Here is a 27,864-nt window from a genome sequence, read left to right on the forward strand (position 1 = left end):
AATATTTTTTTTTTTTTTAACATTCCAGGACGATTTTAGACAAAATCTTGACCGGCATCTCAAGGACAGATGCATACTTCTGTTAACCCATTGTGAATTCCAAAATGAGAGATCATCCAGGGAATGCCACGTAAATATTCCTCAAGTGATAAGGCTCCCTCCTTCGGCCGGGACCATACCGACGATTGTTACAGGATGTTTCGCTTTCAGGTGCTTCACGCCGTATGCGTCATCGGCCATCTGTCCGATGGAGCATAAGACGTGATTCATTCCAAAAATCTACTTGTCGCCACACAATGGACGTCCAATTATGGTATTAGCGTGAAAATTAGCCCGGATACATCTCGGCAGCCGTCGTTCACCTCTGTCATCTATAAATGGATATGGTCTCTGTTCTTTCGGACATGTCTGAAAGAACAGACACCATATCCATATAAGTACATAGTTCTGGCAATACCGGCCATAACTTTCTTCTTCTGTGCGGATGCACACATATTCCCCGAACTCTTACGGAACTTGGTAAGAATCTTCCACGAGTACTGAGTGTGTTGGGGTGGGACACTACGAATGTAGTGTGTGGACATACAAGGTGAGAATGTGGGTCTCGCTGGAGGCGTGCGCGAGATAGTCCCTGCAGTCGCACTGTCCTCTGTGCCCTCGGTGGCTCAGATGGATAGAGCGTCTGCCATATAAGCAGGAGATCCCGGGTTCGAGTCCCGGTCGGGGCACACATTTTCACCTGTCCCCATTGATATACACTCCTGGAAATTGAAATAAGAACACCGTGAATTCATTGTCCCAGGAAGGGGAAACTTTATTGACACATTTCTGGGGTCAGATACATCACATGATCACACTGACAGAACCACAGGCACATAGACACAGGCAACAGAGCATGCACAATGTCGGCACTAGTACAGTGTATATCCACCTTTCGCAGCAATGCAGGCTGCTATTCTCCCATGGAGACGATCGTAGAGATGCTGGATGTAGTCCTGTGGAACGGCTTGCCATGCCATTTCCACCTGGCGCCTCAGTTGGACCAGCGTTTGTGCTGGACGTGCAGACCGCGTGAGACGACGCTTCATCCAGTCCCAAACATGCTCAATGGGGGACAGATCCGGAGATCTTGCTGGCCAGGGTAGTTGACTTACACCTTCTAGAGCACGTTGGGTGGCACGGGATACATGCGGACGTGCATTGTCCTGTTGGAACAGCAAGTTCCCTTGCCGGTCTAGGAATGGTAGAACGATGGGTTCGATGACGGTTTGGATGTACCGTGCACTATTCAGTGTCCCCTTGACGATCACCAGTGGTGTACGGCCAGTGTAGGAGATCGCTCCCCACACCATGATGCCGGGTGTTGGTCCTGTGTGCCTCGGTCGTATGCAGTCCCGATTGTGGTGCTCACCTGCACGGCGCCAAACACGCATACGACCATCATTGGCACCAAGGCAGAAGCGACTCTCATCGCTGAAGACGACACGTCTCCATTCGTCCCTCCATTCACGCCTGTCGCGACACCACTGGAGGCGGGCTGCACGATGTTGGGGCGTGAGCGGAAGACGGCCTAACGGTGTGCGGGACCGTAGCCCAGCTTCATGAAGACGGTTGTGAATGGTCCTCGCCGATACCCCAGAAGCAACAGTGTCCCTAATTTGCTGGGAAGTGGCGGTGCGGTCCCCTACGGCACTGCGTAGGATCCTACGGTCTTGGCGTGCATCCGTGCGTCGCTGCGGACCGGTCCCAGGTCGACGGGCACGTGCACCTTCCGCCGACCACTGGCGACAACATCGATGTACTGTGGAGACCTCACGCCCCACGTGTTGAGCAATTCGGCGGTACGTCCACCCAGCGTCCCGCATGCCCACTATACGCCCTCGCTCAAAGTCCGTCAACTGCACATACGGTTCACGTCCACGCTGTCGCGGCATGCTACCAGTGTTAAAGACTGCGATGGAGCTCCGTATGCCACGGCAAACTGGCTGACGCTGACGGCGGCGGTGCACAAATGCTGCGCAGCTAGCGCCAATCGACGGCCAACACCGCGGTTCCTGGTGTGTCCGCTGTGCCGTGCGTGTGATCATTGCTTGTACAGCCCTCTCGCAGTGTCCGGAGCAAGTATGGTGGGTCTAACACACCGGTGTCAATGTGTTCTTTTTTCCATTTCCAGGAGTGTATATCAACGCCCGTCAGCAGCTGAAGGTATTAATATAATTCTATGTAATTTCTGTCATCTATGGCCCGTGGTGCGCCACAGTTGCCTTGGCACCGGTTTTGGATAGCGCAATTTTGCCATGCACTGCGGCAGTTTACAAACTTTAGAAACATACCTGTTTCGGAAATGCTTCCATCCACGTTTGGAAAGTCAATGATAACCCTCTTTTGGTCGTCAGATAAATCGCTGCACTGTTTCCACTCTGCGTGCACGCTTTTACCCTCCACTGCTAGTACTGCCAGCAGCCGTCTCTGAGTGATTATTGCACGCTGATGTTGGACATAGGCGCTGGTCACATTAATGTGATTGGACAGTGTACGATTACTGATATGAAAATATTGGGGCACTGTCTGTTATTAGACAATGTCATAAGTTACCAAAAAGTCACACATAAATGCTTTGCAAATTAGAGTAAATGCTCTGATGATGGAGGCGGTCAACCGTCCGGAAGCATAGTAGAAATAACACAGACTGCGACCGGTTAAAGTAACTTTCAGTTCCTAAAATGCCCACATTTAAAGTTATTTGCAATTATTTTCATCTCCGCAGATAACCGGTGCCGATATGGGGCCATGCAGACGAAGCGAGGATACTGAACGCATTTCCCGCATCCGCGCATACCTGTCGCGGTAGTCACTTTGCAGGAATCATTTCTGCACTGACTGCGACGAAATCCCCAATGCCGACGAGCGAGTACGGTTCGGAAGCCCGGGCGCCCCCAACACGAGTGCAGAGCGTCACACGGCGCGGAGCTGCGAGGAGCGGCTTGTGCAGACCCGACGTCCCTGACTGCGCCCAGCCGGGACCACCCACGGCGACCGCCGTAAACCCCGGCCCGAGGCGGCCCTCATCCATCCCCCCAGCGCTGCTGCCGCTGCCGCCAGGAAGACGCGTGTCCTTCCTCAATGGCAACTCATCACCCGGGAAACGAGTCATGCTTAACCGACGGTCCGTCACCGAGTCCAAAGTCGGACACGAAAGGAACAGCAGAGCTGCAGCTCACGCAGTGTTATCATTCGAGGCAAACTAAAGGAAATACTCCAGTGCAGCGTCGACATGTCCCAACACCCCGGATACAAGTCTTGTGTTTAAGCGTAAACGGAAGAAAGCGTGAAAGGAATGTTTACTACAGAGTGCTATCGAATAAGTGCAAAAAAAAGTTAACCCTGTCAAAAACTGAGCACAGATCAAGCTTGAAACAGGAAGAAGGTGTACTGAACTGTGTAAAAAAAGCAAAATATCAACCATTAATGGTTCAAGGACAAGAAATGCAATACGGATCTACATTAAGATGGTGACGGCGTCGTGGTTGAGTAGTCACGGTGTTAAAATGTCAAGTGGGCGAGCCGTGTTCGTAACTCACTCGCGTCACTTTCTTTTTTTCCCCTTCACAACATTATGTACTGTCCGTCCGGTCATTGAAATGTTTGTTTTCTTTCTGTAGTCCTGGCAGTTGTCATACTCCACGGGGTGTTTATAAAAGAATATCGGGGTTTTAACGCTTTATAATATATATAACATGAAAGAGGACTGATAACCTTAGCAGTTAAGTCCCATAAGATTTCACCCACATTTGAACATTTTTGAACATGTTGACTTACACCAGCGGTATCCTGTTGGAAAATATCCTTCAGAATGCCGTTCCTGAATGGCAGCACAACACGTCGAATCACCAGATTGACGTACAAAGTTGCAGTCGGGCCAGGGTATCCACGAGAGTGCTCCACCTGTCATGCGAAATGGTACCCCAGACCATAACTTGAGGTGTAGGTACTCAACTGGCCTCCTCCTAAGAACACACAGCCATCACTGGCACCAAGACAGAACCAGCTTTCATCAGAAAACACATCTCCACCTCCCCTCCAATGAGATCTTGCTTGACACAACTGGAGTCGGTGGTTTGGGGCACTGGAACGCAAGCTACAGGGCATCTGACTCGGAGCTGTCCTTGAAGTAACTGATTCGTAAGTTTTTTGTGCCAATGTGGTGACAAGTGCTGCTCAAATTGCTGCTGCAGATGTAGTATGATGCGGCAGAGCCATACGCCGAACACTATGGTCTTCCCTCTCTGAACTGCCATTTGGCCGTCTGCTTTCTGCCGACCGTACATTCCAGTGCCATTGCTGTCAGCAATCGTGTAAAGTGGTTACATTCCTGCCAAGCCGTTCTGCGATATCGCAAAAGAAACATCCGGATTCTCGTAGCTCTATTACACGAACTCGTTCAAACTCAGTGAGGTGTTGATAACGGCGTCTTTGTCGCCTTAAAGGAATTCTTGACTGCCATCTATTCACCGTGTCCAATCTCAAAGGTAACTACCGCTCACGATCATTACAGAGGTATTTAAAGCACACCTGATTAGTGTCCTCACGGTAACGCTAATAGCGCCAACCTTACGCGGCCGGCGCTAAGACATCATGTTTCAGATGTAGAAACACGCCTGTCGGGTTTAGTTTATGTCGCTCAACTCCTTAGTGCTACGATTCTTTTTCCGTCGGTGTATATTCACTCCATAACGATAACAAAGGTACCGCAGTTCAACTGCAACTATGATTACTAGTCTCGATGCGGGGTCAACTGCTTTGTAAATGAGCGCTTTAGATGGTCAATAAGCTTGTTGTTGTTTTTCTTCTGGTAAGGTGGCCAGGAACACACAGTTCAACAGAGAGGGGGAGACAGTTGACAAAGCTACGTGCGTGCTCTTCCGTTTCTGTAATTACTGTTTCTTTCATTAATTATATCAGAAATTGCTGCTTTAAAACGGCAATAAGTCCTGCGATAATTACCACACACCCTCTGCACGTGCATTTATCGAGGAGTTAAATTCTAAAAGTACCAAGGACTCCTGCAGATCGTGCGTTGACACTGGTATAAACGAGTCATATACGGCTTTATATTATACGCCCCTTGTGAAAATAGTTTCAGACTACTGGTTGGCACTGCAATGGCTCAAATTGGTTTATACGACTGTGGTAATTATGGTCTGTTGGCAACTAAAGTTAAGTATATGTGTGGTCTAATAACATATTCGATGTGTGGACAAACAGAAGGGAAGGAAGATTCTCGTTTTACGTCCCGTCGACAAGGAGATATTTAAAGACGGGGTAGAAATTCGTCTTGTGGAAGGACGGCGAAAGTAAGGTCACAACAAGCATTCCATCCAACATTTGCTATAAGCAAATTGCGGGAGCAACGGAAAACCTAAATATGAATGTCCGGGCAGAGGTTTTAACCGCCTTCCTCCAGAAAGAGAGTCCAGTTTTGTACCACTGCACCGCCCTGCTCGGTTCACGTGTACATACAATATAGGGAGTATAAAAGATGTGTGTGGCTGTGGATTGAGTTAGTACTGTGACTACAAATGCATTAAAAAGTCATACAATTTTAAGCGTGCGTGTTCACACCTGGATGTCCTTTGTCAAAGATGGTAAGACGCAGTCACTGCAACAAAAGGTCTTGTTATGCAGTGTAGGTTTTCACGGTCGGTATTTGCGATACTGCTGACATTTGATTTGTGGGCATCAAGCCGCGGTCCAGGGCATAATTCTCTAACGTTTCGTCTTCCACTGCCTAAATCTTCATCAAAGGTTATAACAACTCAGACAGACTCAAAACAAGCTCAGCAAGCCGAACTATTCATATGTGTCCAAGCAAGGGTCGGGAAACCACGAAATTCGTGTCTCTGACACTGTGGTTTTAACAAGATCTAACAATTACTACGATAGGATGAGCAGAGAGGCCGTAGAAATTCAAAAGCACAAAAATAAAATGTGTTCGAATGTGTGTGAATTCCTAGGGGTCCAAACTGTTGAGGTCATCGGTCCCTAGTCTTACACACTACTTAAACTAACTTATGCTAAGAGCAACACACACACACACACACACACACACACACACACACACACACACACACATGCCCGAGGGAGGACTCGAACCTCCGGCGGGAGGGGCCGTGCACACAAAATTTATTTCAACAGCAAAGGAGGAGGACTCTGCCTGGACACGTTGTAGGCCCTAGTGCAAAATATAACAAACAGAACCAACTGTTCTCCTCTACAAGCTACATCACAAACGTCGGCAGCCGTCTGATGACGTTATGAACCGACCATTTGGTTGGATACATATAAACAGCTGGGCTTGTTGAGTTAGTTTTGAGTCTGTAACAGCTCTCTGAGTCGTTAAAACCTCTGATTCCGTGCCCAACAGTGCAAGACGAAACGTTACACAGGGAATTATGAGTTTTACCACAGCCTTATGCTCATAAATCAAATATTATAAATATTGCTAAAAGTCTTGTACCCTTAACCGGAATTCAACTTTTCAGAACACTCTAAATATGCACAAAGATACTAAGCAAAAGAATGTCTACTTATAGCCATCTATTACGAATTTCTGTATAGCACCTCTGCCTTTGCTACGACCAATGTCACACAGGTGTAGCTAAGTAACAGGCTGAGTTGGCTTTAGGAGCCGGCGTCTTAAGTGCGAGCCTGACGTGATTATGCAAGGAAAAATAAATTTTACAAGAAAAGTTGTCGCAAATTTAAGTATTAATTTTGCCGACACATTTCACGGTCTAGTACTCCATTGTCAGATACATGTCTTCTACATTATCAGCCTGATGTTCGTAAGTACGCTGTTATTTAAGTGTTTCGAAGTGTGGGCTAAAAATGTGAAACATGAATAACTAATACGATTACTGTGAACAAGTCAACTTTTATATTGGTAGACAAGGGCAGGCACACATGAATATTACAGCAAATTTTCATTCTCACAACACTTCTAACTAATAATTTCGCTGTCTTGGAATCTGCGTGGTTGTGGCCGAAGTGACACGCAAAATGTTGAAAGGGTACGTATATGAATATACAGGGTGAGCCAGAACTCCACTGACAAAACTCTCACAGGTTGTCTGTGGGATGACTTCTGAGAATTTAGGTTCAAGGGAACCACGGTCCCCAGTGGCTGATTACAGAGTAATAATGTAATTACGACGTATTTGGTTTGTTACCGCAATCACCCATGTTTCCGTGTAGAAGCGCCTGTAACATCCAATAAACAAAATGTACAACACACACAACAAAGAGTAATGCAACAACCCTCAGGCAAAACACTGCACTGTGATGTGACTCCCATCGGTGCGAGAACAGCTCAGCATAGCGCCGTTGTGATGCTCTTCCACCGCACTCAGTGAACCCACACAGTCCGCAGCTCGTGGTCGTGCGGTAGCGTTACGGGTTCGATTCCCGGCGGGGTCAGGGATTTTCTCTGCCTCGTGATGACTGGGTGTTGTGTGATGTCCTTAGGTTTGTTAGGTTTAAGTAGTTCTTAGGGGACCGATGACCAGAGATGTTAAGTCCCATAGTGCTCAGAGCCATTTTTGAACCCACACACGAGGTGCAGATCGGCCAACTCTCGATCAGCAAACCTACCTATGGTACTGCTGTGCATCAATGTCAACGCGCAAGTAACACTAATGGAAAACCAAACCCGAGACACAATCGAGCAGTAAAGAATGTGAGTTTGAGGGCGAAGAGGAAAATGGGTACTACCGTTGTTAACAGCAGGTACTATTAACCAGGACAGTATTGCACTTGGCCTCCCGTGGTCGCTATCGAAAATATGCAGTGACGTTACAGTAAACAAGTTCAGTGGTGGCTAAGGAAGATGCATCGCACTGTCAATGCTTTGCGGGCACATGTGCATATACTATCAAGTGGTTCAGCGTGTACTCGTAAAATATATATATATATATATATATATATATATATATATATATATATATATATATATATATATATATATATATATAGAATTTAATAGTATGGCTAGGGCACCACGTCGGGCAGACCGTTCGCCGGGTGCCGGCCTTTCAATTTGACGCCACTTCGGCGACCTGCAATCGATGAGGATGATAAGATGATGATGAGGACAACACAACACCCAGCCCCTGGGCGGAGAAAATTTCCCGACCAAGCCGGGAATCGAACCCAGGGCCAGAGGATTGACAATCCCTTACGGTGACCATTCAGCTACTGGGGGCGGACAATATCACAATGAAAGCTAAAGTTAAGCCGACCGAAGCGCCCTCCGTCTCAGATGCAATAATATTGTGGTCGACTAATACCGTGAGCGATTGGAGACAAGACACAGAGCACATGAGCACATATCGTCGACACTTCCGCTACTGTGCACTATTTTCTGTGCAATTAACAGCTGGCTGTGGTAAGAAATCAAACGAAATTCAGTAATTCTTTATCGAACCGCCGGAGAGCGTGGAGCTCTTACACCAAAGTATCAGAAAGTATCCATGACAAACCTCTGAAAGTTTGTCGGTCGAGTTTTGGTTCACCTTGTGTACGTATTTTCCATCGCAATTAAAAAGTGCAGCAACAAATGAAGTATCGCTACATCACACCAGACATTTATATTTGTTCGATAAAACATCGCAGTTTAAAGAAATTTATATTACTCCGTGAAGAGTTCCATTGTTTAATAGTGATTACTGCTTCACAGTACTTAGTGTTAGGTGAGCCCCGTATCAAAAGACGTCGTAGCTGTGCTGAGAGTGTAGAAAACTAAACTGACGAAGGATATAACAAGCGAAAGTTCGTAAAAAAGTGACACTAAGTGAAATCCGATAAATAAAATGCTGTAGTGGGTTGATGAAGACGAAAATTGCTACAGGTATCGGACAGTTGAATGGTCTAACGGTTCTTAGCCGTAATCAATCGTACTGCACTTGCAGTCCAAGAAGGAAGGAAGATAGTGTAATATAATTTACAGCAACTCTGTAAAGGACCGCATACCAAAATTTATTTATTAGCTTTCTACTGAAGTGCTGATGATTTACAGTCGACTACATATATAATAGACAGAAGTAAGCTGCAGCTTAGGGCATATCTGCCTTACATTGCATTAATTAAAAAACATTTTATCTCTTTTCAATTTATTATGCATGTACAATAAAACCGTAGTTAGAATTGTGGGTTCTTGGAAACGAGTTGCTTAACTAGGAGAAGGAAACGAAATAAAGAAACGCCCACCTAAGTACTTGGCGGAAGGGAATCCAGACTCCCTTCACAAATAGGGAGTTTCATTCTGCCTTGTGTAGTGAGCGTATGTATATTCTGAGATTTATCTACCGTCACTGTGTGATGTAGGTAATGCTAATTTTAGATGGTGCCATGAAGGTCAGGCACCTTGAGTGCAGACTCAGTAGATAAGGCTTGGGAATGAAGGAGTCGGTTCGAAACTGGTCGCCAAAATATTTCTACTGCAAATTTTGACAGCTCTGCAATAAACTCTTCGATAGCTGTCTTTTTGTTTGATTTTCTTTTTATTGTTCCAAAGACACTCTGAAATGTTGTTGTTTTATTTTTTATATCTTTGTGATGGCCAAATGAAACGTTGCAGCCCGATTACTTTTCCTTTAGAGTCGCTATTCTTAATGGAATTATTCGTTCCAAAATACATGACAACTTCATCGACTAAATGACAGAAACCATTAATAATATTACAAATATATTATACATGGCAAACAGGAAATTTCTTTCACACAGAATGAAACAAAATTCACACGCTTGAACGCCACAGATCTATTCCTTACATTTTAGTAGTAGGAAAATGTCCTTAAAAAATTCGTACCCTTTTGTATTTTCGGTAGAAAGTGGACATTCATGAAAGGTAACTTGGCTAAACTGTTATCACTTGCATGACAAGTGGCTCCATTGAATTATGTGTGGCTGTGTTGTAGTTAGTTTTGTCTAGGAATATGGTACACCTACATCTACATGGATACTCTGCAAATCACATTTAAGTGCCTGGCAGAGGGTTCATCGAACCAACTTCACAATTCTCTATTGCTGCAATTTCGTATAGCACGCGGAAAGAATGAACACCTATATCTGTCTGTACGAGCTCTGATTTCCCTTCTTTTATCATGGTGATCGTTCCTCGTTGGTGGAGAAAATTGGTGATTGGAATTTCATGGGAATATTCCGTCGCAACGAAAAACGCCTTTCTTTTAAATTTCCAGCCCAAATCCTGTATCGTTACTGTGACAGTCTCTCCCATATTTCACGATAATACACAACGTGCTGCCTTTCTTTGAACTTTTTCGATGTACTCCGTCAGTCCTATCTGGTAAGGATCCCACACCGCGCAGCAGTATTCTAAAAGAGGATGGACAAGCGTAGCGTAGACAGTCTCCTTAGTAGATCTGTTACATCTTCTAAGTTTCCTGTCAATAAAACGCAGTCTTTGGTTAGCCTTCCCCACAACATTTCCTATGTGTTCCTTCCAATTGAAGGTGTTTGTAATTGTAATACCTAGGTATTTAGTCAAATTTACAGCTTTTGGATTAGACTGATTAATCATGTAACCGAAGTTTAACGGATTTCTTTTAGAACTCATGTGGATGACCTCACACTTTTTGTTGTTTAGGGTCAACTGCCATTTTTGCACCATCATTCGAGTTTGATTCTGGATCCACGTTTATTTTTATTTTCTGATTTTGATCTGCCACTAAGGTATCACATGTAGATATCATCCCACTGGTGTCCCACAGATGGTAATGGCAACCCAAGTTTCCGTCAGACGCCGTCAGCGGTCGTGCGGGATCCGAGGGCCCAATGGAGCACGCCCGCTGAGCCACGCCTCCAGCGGCTCCGTATCAAAGCGTCCTCTGCCGCCGTGGTATGGGATGGTCGGCGGCAGCCACAGAACCCATCCGCTACGAGGTGCAGCCAAGTCGCCACCGAGACACAGCCCAGTCGCGGCCCTGACTATCGGTCGTGTATCACTTAAGAGAGCCTCCAGTACGATTGTCTTGTTGTTACTGTATTAGCTGGACGTAACTGCGGAATATTCATTCATACAGATCGTATGCCAGGAGAAGCCTGCAAGTTAAGTCTAGCTTCTTTTTACTGTGTTTACTTGTTCGCTATCATTCCTGCTCCTCCCTAGCTGTCCTCCGACGACATCTGCTGCACCGCTCTGTGGCCCACCTCTCGTTACCGTTGTCTATGTAGTACTACTCAATAAATAGACTTCAACGTTTTGAACACAAACCCTGCCCGACCAAACTGAGTCAGTTCCAGCGGGGTTAGCCGCCAGATTCTGCCACAAACGACGTCCACTGATGTTTTATCAGCAGGTGGTTACGATGGTGTGACTGGATGGTAGCCGAGGCCTACGAGAAAGGCAGATCGCGCGGCGCGTACGTCACGAAGGTAGTTCTGCGCTCGCTCGCTCATATCAGCAGACAAACTACGATTCTACACCTGTCAACTCGTATCTAGGCGTGTCCGTACAAACGAGAATTGCATCTTCTACTGGAATCCGCTATTATGGAACTGTTATTAGTCCTACAATGATGGGAAGTCCATGGGCCTACTTATAATTTGTTACGGCTGTACTGGCGTACAATAAAATAAAATCATATTAAAATGATTATCAGTTTGAGATTTTCACTCTGCAGCGGAGTGTGCGCTGATATGAAACTTCCTGGAAGATTAAAATTGTGTGCCGGACCGAGATTCGAACTCGGGACCTTTTTTTTTTTTCATTTTGTTCGTTGTTGATCGTTGTGTTTGGTCGTTGCGGACGTCACATGACATCCTATGAAGTCAGTTTGCTGAACTTTCCACTCAGTTTTTTTATTACAGAGACCAACCAGCTCTCTGATCGAACACGATGAGCTACAAATGGTGCAAATCGTTCTGAGCACTATGGGACTTAACATCTGTGGTCATCAGTCCCCTAGAACTTAGAACTACTTAAACCTAACTAACCTAAGGACATCACACACATCCATGCCCGAGGCAGGATTCGAACCTGCGACCGTAGCAGTCGCGCGGTTCCGGACTGCGCGCCTAGAACCGCTAGACCACCGCGGCCAGCCGCTGAGCTACCGTGCCGGCGCCAACTAAGCTACCCAAGCACGACTCACGCCCCGTCCTCACAGCTTTACTTCTGCCAGTATCTCGTCTCCTACCTTCCAAACTTTACAGAAGCTCTCCTGCGAACGTTGCAGAACTAGCACTCCTGAAAGAAACGATACTGCGGAGACATGGCTTAGTCACAGCCTGGGGGATGTTTCCAGAATGAGATTTTCACTCTGCAGCGGAGTGTGCGCTGATATGAAACTTCCTGGCAGATTAAAACTGTGTGCCGGACCGAGACTCGAACTCGGGACCCTTTGCCTTCCGCGGGCAAGTTCGAGTCTCGGTCCAGCACATAGTTTTAATCTGCCAGGAAGTTTCATGATTATCAGTTGCATAAGGCACCACTTCCACCATTTAATGAGTACTGTTAATCAGAAGAGACTAAATGCTATAAACACGCCGTTATACGATTTATATCGTGTATTCATCTTAAATTAAATTTTGCTGTAGTATTTTGAATCAGTAAGACTACATAATACGAAATTCCACTGGAAGAAGCAATTCTCGTTAGTACTTACACGCCCAGCTGTGAGGTAACAGGTTTAGAAACGCATTTTGTCTGCTGAGCTGAGCGAGCGAGCTAGTTCAGGACTACCATCGTGACGTACGCGCCGCGGCCCGCCTTTCTCGTGGGCCTCGATAGTAGCAGCAATGTGTACGTTGTGGCCTGCGCGGACGTCTCTCGGCGCGGCAGACCGGCCGCCTCTGGCCGGCGCAGCCGCGCGGGCGCATCTGGCGGCCAGCCACGAGCCGCGCGGCAATTTGGGCAGTCGTGAGGGACGGCTGCGGCGGCGGCCCGCTGATGACGCCTCGAATTAGGCTGCTCCATCAGCGGCCGGCCACGTGCTTTTGCCCTGCTCCATACGCAGCGCCGAGCGTATCATGCGAAAGCACCGTCAGCCGGACTACCTCTGCTTGCCACTTCAATTTTGAGTAATCAGTCTTTCCGCTAGTTTGATGCCGCACTACAGCTTCTCCTGTCTTATGTTTACACTTTCATCTCTACATCGCTAACTGACCCAGCATTGTCTATGTGGTGTCACCGCCAGACACCACACTTGCTAGGTGGTAGCCTTTAAATCGGCCGCGGTCCGTTAGTATACGTCGGACCCGCGTGTCGCCACTATCAGTGATTGCAGACCGAGCGCCGCCACACGGCAGGTCTAGACTTACTAGCACTCGCCCCAGTTGTACAACCGACTTTGCTAGCGATGGTTCACTGACAAAATACGCTCTCATTTGCCGAGACGATAGTTAGCATAGCCTTCAGCTACGTCATTTGCTACGACCTAGCAAGGCGCCATGTTCAGTTGCTATTGGTGTTATGAATCATACCTCACGCCAGCCTGCGTGAGCTAAAACGCGTGCCTTTCGGCTTCCTCTAATAATACGGTGTTGGCTCTCCTGCCAACCCACAACAGTCTATAAACTATTTTCCTTATTCTCTTTCTAACACTCTATTGCAATGTCATCACAGTTGCGTTTTATTAAACTGGCGAACTAGGAAGTTCATTTTCAAGTCAGGTTAGTTAACAGTTAAAAGAACAAATACAGGGTGATTATAATTAAAGTTAAACTTTCAAACGGCTATACAAGTAACACCACTGGTCAGAGTAACGTCAAATTGCAACGGAATGTTATTGGAGGAGGGGAAAAACGTATGGCAGAATAAAAAAATAGTGTGAAAATTGTTCATTAGTTGGCGCTGTTTGTGTCAGAATACGTAAATGAAAACACCTGTCATGCGCACGACGCATTGAAGTTGGTATAAACACGCCGGGTACACGGCTTTTCCCCCTTTTGCAACTGTGACGTTCGCCATGACTGTCTCAATACAGGATCGCGCTCTGCTTGTAAAGCTGTATTGCAAGAATGATAACTGTGCACACGTTGCTCCGCAGAAATTCCGCACACTAAAGGGTTTGAAAAAAGGCAATGGCCCGATGACTGCCGTGGGTCTGGAGAAAATTATTCGGAAATTCGAAGAGACGGATTCTTTTGACGTGCAACCTCGTAGAGGGGGGGGGGGGGGGGGGGGAAGGAATTGATTCGACGTCAGCTGAAGCAGTGGCCACAGCAATGCAGGAGGAGACGAATGGTGGTGTGCAGACGCGTGGTGCACGGAGAATTGCCCGAACACTGGACACACCCCTGAGCGCGGTGCATAAAATCCTACGAAACATCCTCCTTTCCCATGCATTCAAAATTACCGATGTGCACGAGTTGCTTCCTGTTGACCTGCCAGCAAGCGACACTTTTGCTTTAGAACTTCTTGCTCGCGTGGAAGAGGACAATGATTGCCCGTGGAAGATTTTGTGGACAGACGAAGCCCACTCCCATCTGACATGATAAGTCAATACACAAAATTCTCAAATATGGGCAACAAAATTCACACGCAAATCAACCAGTACCAATTCATCTTGAAAAGATCACTGTGTGGTGCGGGTTTACGGCATCATTTATCATAAGGGCCATATTTTTTCGAAGAGATACGTGCTTCCGGTCTTGTTACTAGTACCGTCACTGGTAAGGGCTATGAGTGTCTTTTGCGCAACCACGTCATTCCAGCTCTCCAACAGCGTGGATGTGTGGGTGGGATCATTTCTATGCAAAGTGGCGCACCTTTGCAAATCCAGTTAAGCAGCTGCTGAAGCGCCATTTCGGAAATGCTAGAGTTATCAGCAGCCTTTTCCCTACAGCCTGTCCGTCCCGATCACTTGATCTCAATCCGTGTGACTTCTGGCTATGGGGCTACCTGAAAGAAGTTGTGTTCAGTGTTCCGGCTGCAAACTTAGCTGCACTGAAGACACGCATTGCGCAACATATTCTGAACATGAACCCGGAAGCACTTCCATCAGTTGTGCAACATGCTGTTTCTCGATTTCAACTTATTGCAGAAAACGGTCGACAGCATACTAAACATAGTATACTAAACATGTTTAGCCTGCCCGGTTGGCCGTGCGGTCTAACGCACGACTTTCGGGGTGGGAAGGAGCGCACGAATCTGCTCGGCGGATTTGTGTCGAGGTCTGGTGAACCGGCCAGGCTAAGGATGGATTTTAGGCGGTTTTCCATCTGCATCGGCGAATGCGGGCTGGTTCCCCTTATTCCGCCTCAGTTACACTATTTCGGCGATTGCTGCGCAAACAAGTTCTCCACGTAAGCGTACACCACCATTACTCAACCACGCAAACATAGGGGTTACACTTGTCTGGTGTGAGACGTTCCCTTGGAGGTCCACCGGGGTCCGAATCGCACAATAACCCTGGGTTCGGTGTGGGGCGGCGGAGGGGTGAAGAGGACTGCGGTAGTCGTCGTGGGGTTGTGGACCACTGCGGCTGCGGCGGGGACGGAGCCTCTCCGTCGTTTCTAGGTCCCCGGTTAACATACAATACAATACAAGGCGGTGGACTGCACAGATGTCGCAGCGTTCGTGTGTAGGCTGGCAGTGCCATGCTGACTGAGAGGGTGCTCCATGTTTGGAGGAACTCTTAGAATTCGTAATCTCAGTTTCCCGAGGGTCTCTCTCGCATCGACATAGTTCCATTACGCACCGAAACGCAACACGCTACAATTCGGTGCCCTCTGGTGGCAGAGGGTTGAAACTTGCGTCAGCGATTCGGGAAAGTTGACACAATAATATGCATAACACATTAACATCTCAACCGATATTTAGAACAGAATAAAAAATTGGAAGGAGTTACTTTTCAGCGCTGTTGGGCGAGAAAAAGATATCTTATGATGTAGACAGGAATGTACGAGTCTTGTCGCAGTGGCCCGCTGCATGCGGAACACAAAACCGAAGGATTCCACCTGGCACATAAGGAAGCAAGAAGAAGAGTGCCATTACTCTTTGAAGAATGGGCCGACAGCTCGAGGATGAAGGAGCACCTCGGGAGAGAAAGCCGAAACGGAAAAGAAAAGAAAAAAAAAGCGAGCCCGGATTCATAAATAAGTAATAACGCGGCACGGCCATTAGGATGCGCCGTCCGCTGGGGAATGCAAAAAACCGCATTCGGATGCAGGGCGGCGCCGCCGTAATGACCACTTTTCATTAACCGGTTAATTCGGCGCCGGGGGCCGAGGCCATCACGGCCGTAATTGCAGTCGCCGCGGTTTTGTGGCGAGGGTCCGGGCCGGATTACACGACGGGGTAGAGCCGAGGCGAGGCGAGGCGAGGCAAGGCGTCGCGAGGCGGCGCCCAGAGCGCCGGTGCGCCCCGCTCGCTGTTCGGAATTATGCAAAGCGCGAGAGCCGATCCCCGCGCCAATAAACAAGGTCGTAATGAAAAGCCGACGCTGGCGGGTGCGTGTGAGCCGGCCGGCCGCCCGACCACCTCGGCAGGAAGCCCCGTGAGCAGGGCGAATCCCCTCGGAGAGCCGCCGCCAGTGCACTTGGCGGCGCAGAGCCAGTTATTATAACTGAGGACGGCGTCCGCGCTTTTATTGGCGAGGGCGCGGCAACAACGACTGGGCTTGGGGTGGAAGTCTTCTTCCCGCACAGGGTGTCAACGAAGTACTCGTAACACCTGGCTACGGCGCCAACGCGCTGGGCGTACCGAAACAATCACTGAGAGATCGCTAATACATAGGATTAGTAATACATAAAATAAGCAACATTATTTCTCTACTAATAACCATTTGTGTGTGTGTGTGTGTGTGTGTGTGTGTGTGTGTGTGTGTGAGTGTTTGTGTGTGTGACTGGCGGTCAACGGCTCGAAGAAACCATTCCGCGGTATTCACCGTCAGACACATTCGGTGGTGGTACTAACAAATCTCTCTTCTATCCTATCTTCTTTTTATATTTATTTATATATTTTATTTATATTTCAACCTTAAATTATCGTTATTTTGAAAAGTATCATTCTTTGTAAAAGTTGTAGATGAAACAAAAGAAAACAGTAAAAAGATGAAAAACGAAAATTGTAAGATATACGACCTGTTTTAAACATCAGGTAACAAGTCTATAATTTGGCAATAAATAAATAAAATATGCACCGTTAATAGTTACTTTGCCGATGAAAGTTTGCGCCAATGCAGATATCCGGCAAGCATATCTGTAAATATCCGCAAGAATAAGCTGCCACAGAGACATACAGAGGGGTTTAAAAAAAAAAAAAAAGTATCCACTGTTTAAAAGTCCGTAACTGGCAAACTAATTCACGGAGTTCTCTCATCTTTGGTAGTGTAATAGTTCGTAGTTCCGGCAATCGCCACACAAGCGTTGTATTGTGTTGTTTGTTTTGTCAGATGACAGTCGCCAGACAGTCAGTGTTTTGTTCTCAGTTGCACCTAGTTACTCGATCAATATGGCTGGCGCAAGGCTTACATTCGATTAAAGGAAGTCAGTTTTGAAGTGGCATTTGAAGTACGAAAACATTAATGAGGTTCAACGGCAATGGCGAAATGAGTATCAAACAGAGTCACCGACACGTTTAACGCTTCGTCGCATTCGAGATAAATTTGAAGCCGAAGGCTGTGTTAAAGATGTACACAAACAACGATCTGGACGACCTGTAACAGTAACAAGTCCAGCTAACTCTTGTCGTGTGTTACAATAATTCACTCGCTCACAACAGAAGTCTGTGAGACAGTGTGCCCGTGAAACTGGAGTGAGTCGCTTAAGTGTTCGGCGAATTTTGAAGACAGCAAAGTGGAAGTGCTACATCCAACGATTGCTACACGCAATGAACGAGAACGACTCAGATCGTAGAATGGAGTACTGCAAGTGGTTTACTAACATGGTGCGCAACGATGAAGAGTTTGCAGAGATGATTGTGTGGTCTGATGTGGCACAGTTCAAACTCAATGGTACAGTAAATCGCCACAATTGCATCTACTGGGCCGCCGAAAATCAGAACGTCCATGTAGACAAAGCTGTGAATTTGCCAGGAGTAAATGTATGGTGTGGGTTCTCTTACCGGGCTTGATTGGGCCATTCTACTTTGGCGGCACACTTACCGGTGAGGTGTACCTTCAGAAGCTTCGGACATCCATTTTACCTGCCATCCGAGACTTGTATGGAGACGGACGGAAGAGTTTACTTTCAACAAGATGGTGTCCCAGTCAACTACCAAAATCGTGTTAGGGCGTATCTCGGCGAAGATCTACCAGGAAGATGGATAGGCCGTACAGGTGCTGTGGAGTATCCACCACGTTCCCCAGACCTAACTCCTCTGCACTTTTACCTGTGGGGAACACTAAAGGACGTCGTTTATCGACAAAAGCCACACACATTGGATGAACTTCGAGAATCCATCGTACATTCATGTGCAAATATCCAACTGAACATTTTGCAGTCAGTATTTCGTGCTGCAGTTCGGCGGCATCGTTTGTGTGTAGATGTTAATGTTGACCATTTCGAACACCTACAGTGATATTTTTAAGTTGGACTTTAAGCTGCACTTCACCAAAAATGAGACAATTCCGTCAATTAGTTTGCAAGTTATGGACTTTTAAACAGTGGATACATTTTTTTGGAACCCTCTGTATGTAGCCTGTTCTAGACCAATCTGTTCTTCGAGATCTTGACCTCAAAGTTTGACTCCATCACACAGGACATAAATACTGTTCGGCATAAAATCAGCGAAAGTATCAACGTTTCTGTGTTAATAATTTTTTTTTAATTTCGCGTGTCAGAGCAACGAATTTATTAATAGACAATTCTGTTACTCACCTTCACTGTATCACGCGGGTTTTTTTCCTCCCTTTTTTTTCAGCTTAATATCGGTCGCAAAATGGAAACCACAGTGAATATCAAACATGTTTTATTTGCAACTTTAGCTATATGCTCTAGTTACTTCTCCATATAGTCACTGCTCCAATTTAGATATCTGTCGTAGCGTTGTAGCAGCTTTCTAATACCCTCGTCATACGATGAAAGAGAGATATCGACGTCAGCTCAGTGAGGGCGTTGAAATAATTCGGTGGTGACAAGTGAAAACTTGTACCGGACGGGGACTCGAACTCAGATTTCCTGCTTTACGCGACTGGTCACCCTAACTACCCGAGCAAGCGTCACGTCCAGTCCAAATGCTCAATTTGTCACGCGCTACTTTTGTAGCGCCCTCTTGTCTACCATCTTCACTGCTCGCAGCATTTAGCATGATTCCTGGCAAAAGGTCGGACCTAGAAAATAAATGTTGAAATGCGATCGAAGCGTATCGATATTACTACTACAAACGTGGCGTCCGTTCTTTCGAATATGTCCAAAAGAACAAACACCACACATTCATGATTCTGTGGCCGCATACATACATGATGAAAGAGAAATACCTACGTCAGACGCAGAAATAATTCAATGGCATCCGAAATGTCAGACACTACACACATAGTAGAAATATCTACATGCCTGAACGGCATTTCATGATATATCTTCAGTGCAGACGCACCCTAGGCCCGACTTCTAGCGGGAATCAAGCCAAATGCTGCAAGCAATAAGGATGGTGGACAGGGGGGCGCTACGGAAATAGCGTGCGACAAGTCGAGAATTTTAGTTGGACAGAAAGTGTGCTCGGATAGTAGGATCCATTAAGACGAACGCTCGCATAAAGGTGGAAATCCAGGTTCAAGTCCGCACTTGTCGCCACTGAATTGTTTCAGTGCCTCGTGCAGCTGACGACCGTACATTATGTTCACCATATATGTATACAACTGCGGAATCATCAATGTATGCTGTCTGTTCTTTCGGGCGTATCCGAAAGAGCAGACACGACACATATATTAGTAACCCTCGTAATGGAAAGCCGCCTGTGATTTAGGCCAATTCCCTACGCTGGTCTGCAGCTCGTAGTCTGTGGCATAATTCTGTCGTCATAGCTAGCGGTTCATCTAAGAGAAGAGATGAATATCAAAAGGAGCCACGGCCGGGCTGTGTGTTGGGTGACCAAACACATGCATCGAATTCACTGAAAATGCGTCTTCGTTGCTCCTGCAATATGCGGCCGAGAACTGTCATGAAGTAGGAAACGCATGACCGTTATACAGGGTGATCCACTGATAGTGACCGGGCCAAGTATCTCACGAAATAAACATCAAACTAAAATCTACAAAGAACGAAACTCGTCTAGCTTGAAGGGGAAACATGATGGCGCTATTGTTGGCCCTCTACATCTACATCCATACTCCGCAAGCCACCTGACGGTGTGTGGCGGAGGGTACCTTGAGTACCTCTATCGGTTCTCCCTTCTATTCCAGTCTCGTATTGTTCGTGGAAAGAAGGATTGTCGGTATGCTTCTGTGTGGGCTCTAATCTCTCTGATTTTATCCTCATGGTCTCTTCGCGAGATATACGTAGGAGGGAGCAATATAATGCTTGACTCTTCGGTGAAGGTATGTTCTCGAAACTTTAACAAAAGCCCGTACCGAGCTACCGAGGGTCTCTCCTGCAGAGTCTTCTACTGGAGTTTATCTATAATCTCCGTAACGCTTTCACGTTTACTAAATGATCCTGTAAAGAAGTGCGCTGCTCTCCGATGGATCTTCTCCATCTCTTCTATCAACCCCATCTGGTACGGATCCCACACTGGTTCAAAATGGTTCAAATGGCTATGAGCGCTATGCGACTTAACTTTTGAGGTCATCAGTCGCCTAGAACTTAGAACTAATTAAACCTAACTAACCTAAGGACATCACACACATCCATGCCCGAGGCAGGATTCGAACCTGCGACCGCAGCGGTCACGCGGTTCCAGACTGACCACACTGGTGAGCAGTATTCAAGCAGTGGGCGAACAAGCGTACTGTAAACTTCTTCCTTTGTTTTCGGATTGCATTTCCTTAGGATTCTTCCGATGAATCTCAGTCTGGCATCTGCTTTACCAACGATCAACTTTATATGATCATTCCATTTTAAATCACTCCTAATGCGTACTCCCAGATAATTTATGGAATTAACTGCTTCCATTTGCTGACCTGCTATTTTGTAGCTAAATGATAATGGATCTGTCTTTTCTATGTACTCGCAGCACATTACACTTGTCTACATTGAGATTCAATTGCCATTCCCTGCACCATGCGCCAATTCGCTGCAGATCCTCCTGCATTTCAGTACAATTTTCCATTGTTACAACCTCTCGATACACCACAGCATCATCTGCAAAAAGCCTCTGTGAACTTCCGATGTCATGCACGAGGTCATTTATGTATATTGTGAATAGAAACGGTCCTATGACACTCCCTGCGGCACACCTGAAATCACTCTTACTTCGGAAGACTTCTCTCCATTGAGAATGACATGCTGCGTTCTGTTATCTAGGACCTCTTCAATCCAATCATACAATTGGTCTGATAGCCCATATGCTCTTTGTTCATTAAACAACTGTGGGGAACTGTATCGAACGCCTTGCGGAAGTCAAGCAACACGGCATCTACCTGCGAACCCGTGTCTATGGCCCTCTGAGTCTCGTGGACGAATAGCGCGAGCTGGGTTTCGCACGACCGTCTTTTTCGAAACCCATGCTGATTCCTACAGAGTAGATTTCTAGCCTCCAGAAAAGTCATTATACTCGAACACAATACGTGTTCCAAAATTCTACAACTGATCGACGTTAGAGATATAGGTCTATAGTTCTGCACATCTGTTCGACGTCCCTTCTTGAAAACGGGGATGACCTGTGCCCTTTTCCAATCCTTTGGAACGCTACGCTGAGACCTACGGTACATTGCTGCAAGAAGGACAAGTTCCTTCGCGTACTCTGTGTAAAATCGAACTGGTATCCCATCAGGTCCAGCAGCTTTTTCTCTTTTGAGCGATTTTAATTGTTTCTCTATCCCTCTGTCGTCTATTTCGATATCTACCATTTTGTTATCTTTACAGCAATCTAGAGAAGGAACTACAGTGCAGTCTTCCTCTGTGAACAAGCTTTGGAAAAAGACATTTAGTATTTCGGCCTTTAGTCTGTCATCCTCTGTTTCAGTACCATTTTGGTCACAGAGTGTCTGGACAATTTGTTTTGACCCACCTACCGCTTTGACATAAGACCAAAATTTCTTAGGATTTTCTGCCAAGTCAGTAGATAGAACTTTACTTTCGAATTCACTGAACGCCTCTCGCATAGCCCTCCTCACACTACATTTCGCTTCGCGTAATTTTTGTTTGTCTGCAAGGCTTTGGCTATGTTTATGTTTGCTGTGAAGTTCCCTTTGCTTCCGCAGCAGTTTTCTAACTCGGTTGTTGTACCACGGTGGCTCTTTTCCATCTCTTACGATCTTGCTTGGCACATACTCATCTAACGCACATTGTACAATGGTTTTGAACTTTGTCCACTGATCCTCAACACTATCTGTACTTGAGACAAAACTTTCGTGTTGAGCTGTCAGGTACTCTGTAATCTGCTTTTTGTCACTTTTGCTAAACAGAAAAATCTTCCTACCTTTTTTAATATTTCTATTTACGGCTGAAATCATCGATGCAGTAACCGCTTTATGATCGCTGATTCCTGTTCTGCGTTAACTGTTTCAAATAGTTCGGGTCTGTTTGTCACCAGAAGGTCTAATATGTTATCGCCACGAGTCGGTTCTCTGTTTAACAGCTCAAGGTAGTTTTCAGGTAAAGCACTTAAAAAAATTTCACTGGATTCTTTGTCCCTGCCACCCGTTATGAACGTTTGAGTCTCCCTGTCTACATCAGGCAAATTAAAATCTCCACACAGAACTGTAACATGGTGGGGAAATCTACTCGAAATATTTTCCAAATTATCCTTCAGGTGCTCAGCCACAACAGCTGCTGAGCCAGGGGGCCTATAGAGACATCCAATTACCATGTCTGAGCCTCCTCTTTAACCGTGACCTTAACCCAAATTATTTCACATTTCGAATCGCCGTCAATTTCCTTCGATACTATTGCACTTCTTATCGCTATAAACACGCCTCCCCCTTCACTGTCCAGCCTGTCTCTGTGGTGTACATTCCAATCTGAGTTTAGGATTTCATTACTGTTTACGTTTGGTTTCAGCCAACTTTCTGTCCCTAGATGGCGCTGCCCTAGGTCAAACGGATATCAACTGCGTTTTTTTTAATAGGAACCCCCATTTTTATTACATATTTGTGTAGTACGTAAAGAAATAAGAATATTTTAGTTGGACCGCGTCTTTCACTTTGTGATAGATGGCGCTGTAATAGTCACCAACGTATAGGTACGTGGTATCACGTAACATTCCGCCAGTGTGGACGGTATTTGCTTCGTGATACATTACCCGTGTTTAAATGGACCGTTTACCAATTGCGGAAAAGAAGGTCGAAATCGTGTTGATGTATGGCTATCAAAATGCCCAACGAGCGTGTGCTATGTATGCTGTTCGGTATCCTGGACGACATCATCCAAGTGTCCGGACCGTTTGCCGGATAGTTACGTTATTTAAGGAAACTGGAAGTGTTCAGCCAAGGAAACTGGAAGTGTTCAGCCATGTGTGAAACGTCAACCACGACCTGCAACAAACGATGATGCCCAAGTAGGTGTTTTAGCTGCTGTCGCGGCTAATCTGTACATCAGTAGCACACAAATTGCGCGAGAATTGGGAATCTCAAAAACGTCGGTGTTGAGAATGCTACAGCAACATCGATTGCACCCGTACCATATTTCTATGCACCAGGAATTGCATGGCGACGACTTTGAACGTCGTGTACAGTTCTGCCACTGGGCACAAGAGAAATTACGGGACGATGACAGATTTTTTCACCCGTTCTATTTAGCGACGAAGCGTCATTCACCAACAGCGGTAACGTAAACCGGCATAATATGCACTACTGGGCAACGGAAAATCCACAATGGTTGCGACAAGTGGGACATCAGTGACCTTGGCGAGTTAATGTATGGTGCGGCATTATGGGAGGAAGGATAATTGGCCCCCATTTCTTCGATGGCAATCTAAATGGTGCAATGTATGCTGATTTCCTACGTAATGTTCTACCGATGTTACTACAAGATGTTTCACTACATGACAGAATGGCGATGTTCTTCGAACACGATGGATGTCCGGCACATAGCTCGCGTGCAGTCGAAGCGGTATTGAATAGCATATTTCATGACAGGTGGATTGGTCGTCGAAGCACAATACCATGGCCCGCACGTTCACCGGATCTGACGGCCCCGGATTTCTTTCTGTGGTGAAAGTTGAAGGATATTTGCTATCGTGATCCACCGACAACGCCTGACAATATGCGTCAGCGCATTGTCAATGCATGTGCGAAAATTGCGGAAGGCGAACTACTCGCTGTTGAGAGGAATGTCGTTAAACGTATTGCCAAATGCATCGAGGTTGATGGACATCATTTTGAGCATTTATTGCATTAATGTGGTATTTACAGGTAATAAGTCCACAAAGGTACATGTATCACATTGGAACAACCGAAATAAAATGTTCAAACGTACCTACGTTCTGTATTTTAATTTAAAAAACCTACCTGTTACCAAATGTTCGTCTAAAATTGTGTGCCATATGTTTGTGACTATTACAGCGCCATCTATCACAAAGCGAAAAAAGTGGTCCAACTAAAACATTCATATTTCTTCACGTAATACATGAATATGTAATAAAAAATAGGGGTTCCTATTTGAAAAAACGCAGTTGATATGCGTTTGAGCTATGGCAGCGCCATCTAGTGGGCCAACCACAGCGCCATCTAGTTTCCCCCTTCCAGCTAGACAAGTTTCGTTCTTTGTAGTTTTTTCGCTTGATGCGTATTTCGTGAGATATTTGGCCCGGTCACGATCGATGGACCACCCTGTATTATGTGGGCTGTATGAAATCAGGCGGAACCCCTCAGCAGGTCTTCACACTTGGCGGGATACACTACTTTCTAGACTTTTTAAGTACTGAGTGTGCGATCATAACCGAAAAGTGCGCTGTGACGCGACAGACTGGCATATCAGAGACACAGCCCAATACATCTGCGCGAAGCTTTACTGGATTTTTTAAACTTCGCAATCGATAGAAATTTGAAGAAAAATAGTCGTCGTACAATCACAGGATCACAGTCATTTCACTCACACGACCATTTTCAAGTGCTTACTCATATCCTCGTAAATTTACAGTCACTCTTTGAGAATAAATATCATCTATGCTCGTCATTTAAACACATAACTGCTGATGTGATAGACTCTCCACGAGTTGATTTCACAGAGTCATATCAACGCATGGAGAGCAATGTTCTGAGTAATATAAGGTAGGTTTTTATATTTACGTACATATGCTAATACAGCAGTAATATAGTACATTGCTGATAAGTATGGGACGCTGTTCTCGTACAAGTCGATTAGGCCAGCATTTGTATATTTAAATATCAGAGATACACTACTGGCCATTAAAATTGCTACACCACGCAGATGACGAGCTACATACGCGAAACTTAACTGACAGGAAGAAGGTGCTGTGATATGCAAATGATTAGCTTTTCACAGTATTCACACAAGGCTGGCGCCGGTGGCGACACCTACAATGTGCTGACATGAGGAAAGTTTCCAATTGATTTCTCATACACAAGCAGCAGTTGACCGTCGTTGCCTGGTGAAACGTTGTTGTAATGCCTCGTGCAAGGGGCATCACGTACCATCACGTTTCCAACTTTGATAAAGGTCGCATTGTAGCCTATCGCGATTGCGGTTGCGGTTTATGGTATCGGGACATTGCTGCTCGCGTTGGTCGAGATCCAATGACTGTTAGCAGGATATGGAATCGGTGGGTTCAGGAGGGTAATACGGAACGCCGTGCTGGATCCCAACGGCCTCGTATCACTTGCAGTAGAGATGACAGGCATCTTATCCGCATGGCTGTAACGGGTCGTGCAGCCACGTCTCGATCCCTGAGTCAACAGATGGGGACGTTTGCAAGACAACAACCCATCTGCACGAATAGTTCGACGACGTTTGCAGCAGCATGGACTATCAGCTCGGAGACCATGGCTGCGGTTACCCTTGACGCTGCATCACAGACAGGAGCGCCTGCGATGGTGTACTCAACGACGAAACTGGGTGCACGAATGGCGAAACGTCGTTTTTTCGGATGAATCCACGTTCTGTTTACAGCATCATGATGGTCGCATCCGTGTTTGGCGACATCGCGGTGAACGCACATTGGAAGCGCGTATTCATCATCGCCATACTAGCGTATCACCCGGCGTGATGGTATGGGGTGCCACTGTTTACTCATCTCAGCCACCTCTTGTTCTCACTGACGGCACTTTGAACTGTGAACGTTACATTTCAGATGTGTTACGACCCGTGGTTCTACCCTTCATTCGATCCCTGTGAAACCCTACATTTTAGCAGGATAATGCACAACTGCATGTTGCAGGTCCTGTACAGGCCTTTCTGGATACAGAAAATGTTCGACTGCTGCCCTGGCCAGCACATTCTTCAGATCTCTCACCAATTGAAAACGTCTGGTCAATGGTGGCTGAGCAACTAGCTCGTCACAATACGCCAGTCACTACTCTTGAACTGTGGTATCGTGTTGAAGCTGCGTGGGCAGCTGTACCTGTACACGCCATCCAAACTCTGTCTGACTCAATGCCCAGGCGTATCAAGGCCATTACTACGGCCAGAGGTGGTTGTTCTGGGTACCGATTTCTCAGGATCTATGCACCCATTTTAAGTGAAAATGTAAACACATGTCAGTTCTAGTATAATATATTTGTCAATGAATACCCGTTTATCATCTGCATTTCTTCTTGGTGTAGCAATTTTAATGGCGAGTAGTGTACAAATACACACCCTCACCGGTTGACTGTGTAAATCACGAGGTTATGAGAAAGCACTTAAAAATTGTACATAGCCAAAATCAGCTGGTCGTTTGAAATAAATGACTGTGATCGTAATAACGGCGAGATGGAAGTCCTTGATCAACTGGTTCGCCGCAATGTTTTCTAGGTTGCTATTCGTGGTTACTATCTGCACTTTTTTTGGGATGAGAGAGTTGGATCAACTCAACGACGTGAGGAGGTGCAAGAAGTTATTTTGCAGAGACACTGGCTCGCAGCCAGGTTCTGCTCCAGCGGCTTACGTGCCACACGACGTTTGTTATTCGCCAGGCTATTTCACACAGGTGGTTCGGCCGAATGTTGCCACGGCACTGACTCATCTAACCGGTCTCCCGTGATTGCCAAAAGTTAATCACCGCGCCCTCCGGAGGCGCGAATCTGCGTTGCCAAACCTGTTCCGATTGGGCGTTGTTGACTGTCCGTCCTTCAATGAATTTCCATGAGTACTTCGGCAGGGTGTGTGTGTGGAGGGGGGGGGGGGAGGGAGGGAGAGAGAGGAGGAGGAAGAAGAAGAGCCAAAGGCAATCAAGCCTGATGAATAGAAGAGCAATAGAAAAGAAGGGACAGGAAATGGGCTTAAGATTCGATTAACCATTTCAATCTTTTATCAACTACGACCTCCCTAGCTGCTCTTAGTGTAGGTGGGATATGAGATTAACGGACATTCGCAAAAATCACAAACGAGACAAAACATCGTTAAAGAATGGGGCTCTGTCAAGCCAGTCACGTAACTCCAACTTAATTCAGAGCCAATCATTTTGACGAAGCAGGAATACCAGTTTTCAGACAGAATACTTGAAGCTGATACGATCACAATTTTCTCTCTCTCTCTCTCTCTCTCTCTCTCTATCTATCTGTATCTATCTATATCTAACCACGTATATAAGGAGGGAAATTCGTTAAAAAACGGACAGTCAGCAGAACAGAACAAACATGGCAACAC

General features: G+C 46.1%; 1 protein-coding gene and 1 non-coding gene across 4 annotated transcripts in view; one reads left to right on the forward strand and one right to left on the reverse strand.

Annotated features, from left to right (window-relative positions):
* LOC124545307 (homeobox protein PKNOX1-like) overlaps nt 1-27,864 on the reverse strand; it is a 723,840-nt gene that overhangs the window by 251,898 nt on the left and 444,078 nt on the right. The window lies entirely within an intron of this gene.
* Trnai-uau lies at nt 654-728 on the forward strand. Its single transcript has one exon. It is a non-coding gene; the product is annotated as a tRNA-Ile (tRNA).

Source organism: Schistocerca americana, chromosome 8 (assembly GCF_021461395.2).
Source record: "Schistocerca americana isolate TAMUIC-IGC-003095 chromosome 8, iqSchAmer2.1, whole genome shotgun sequence".
NCBI lineage: Eukaryota > Metazoa > Arthropoda > Insecta > Orthoptera > Acrididae > Schistocerca > Schistocerca americana.